The sequence below is a fragment of the Myotis davidii genome, unplaced genomic scaffold (genome assembly GCF_000327345.1).
Source record: "Myotis davidii unplaced genomic scaffold, ASM32734v1 scaffold874, whole genome shotgun sequence".
Classification (NCBI taxonomy): Eukaryota; Metazoa; Chordata; class Mammalia; order Chiroptera; family Vespertilionidae; genus Myotis; species Myotis davidii.
The window spans coordinates 355116-355936 of record NW_006285611.1 but is presented as its reverse complement, the minus strand read 5'-3'; positions in this window follow the sequence as shown (position 1 = coordinate 355936).

Below are 821 nucleotides of genomic sequence, written 5' to 3'. Positions count from 1 at the left end.
TACATTATTTTTTCTCTAATAATATGAGTCCACTCATAAATAAAATAAATATATTTTATTTTATAGGTTATGCTTTTGTTGAAAGCTTAGATTTGTATAAGAAATATCATTAAGTAATATCCACCATATGACTAAAGCAAACACAATCAACAGGGACATTACATAAATAATTTATTGGGGAGATAAAATAAATATGTGACCACTTTTGCCAACTACAGTTGTGCCATAACGGCAATTCAATTTTATATTTAATATTATTGGGTATCACAGGACAATCTTATCCTTGTTTACGACAGGTGATTTACTGGAAGGTTCACATGTGTAGAAATGTACATGACTCTGGTAGTCCTTAGAAGCTTTAATGTGTGTGTATCATCTGAGGTTTGTGAAAATGCAGATTTTGATTGTGTGGGGCTTCAGAGTCTGCAGTTGTGATATGCTCCTGGATGATGCTGTTGCTGTTGATTCATGGACCACACATTGAATAGAGTCTTCAGATGACTGTCCCACCGTGTCCTACACCATGACTTTTTGTGGGTCAATTAAAATGGTCTGCTCCCCACTTCCTATTTATATTTTATGAGAAATACTAATTCATCAGTAATAGTGATCAGGAACTTATGAATATTAGGCCTATGCCTTCAGTATAATATCCGGAATTGTGTTCACGTGGAACATAAGAAAGAAAATATGATTTCATTACTCTGAATTGGGACAGTGTACTTAATACGCTGACAGGACGCAGATGTACAAATGTTTTACTGATGAATTGCTCAACTTCTTAACTTCATTTGTTTTGCAATCTTCTTAACAAGCTTCTG